The sequence below is a fragment of the Sitodiplosis mosellana genome, unplaced genomic scaffold, assembly GCF_009176505.1.
Source record: "Sitodiplosis mosellana isolate CC-2019 unplaced genomic scaffold, AAFC_SMos_1.0 Smas_scaffold_6226, whole genome shotgun sequence".
Taxonomy (NCBI): Eukaryota; Metazoa; Arthropoda; class Insecta; order Diptera; family Cecidomyiidae; genus Sitodiplosis; species Sitodiplosis mosellana.
This window is the reverse complement of record NW_022601467.1, coordinates 69,840-70,259: the sequence shown is the minus strand read 5'-3', so window position 1 is coordinate 70,259 and position 420 is coordinate 69,840.

Sequence of the window (420 nt, the reverse complement as noted above, 5' to 3'; positions counted from 1 at the left end):
CTGTGCCTACAATTTTTTGTGAAAATTACATTAATATAAAAACAAAAATAAAATACCAATTGTGTTTTTTTTTTCAATAAAATGTTTACGTATGTTTTATATGACAACTCCATTGATTCGGCTCCCAAAATACAATGTCGTCAACCTCCTTTTTGACAATCAGTCTTTCGACAATACACAATTACAAGTACCGTAATGAGAATTTTTCAAACGCAACTACATGCAAATAAATGATAAACTGAGTTGAATAGCCGCTCATGCAATGAATTGCCCGAAATACATCTCACTGCATTGCCCGATTGAATACAACTAAATGTACGGCTGCTAGAAAAGTTTCTATCAAGTTGAAAATAAAACAAATTAGAATGTTACGTATTTGAGTGGCTGAGATCTAAAATGTGTCATTTTTTTCACGGTTGG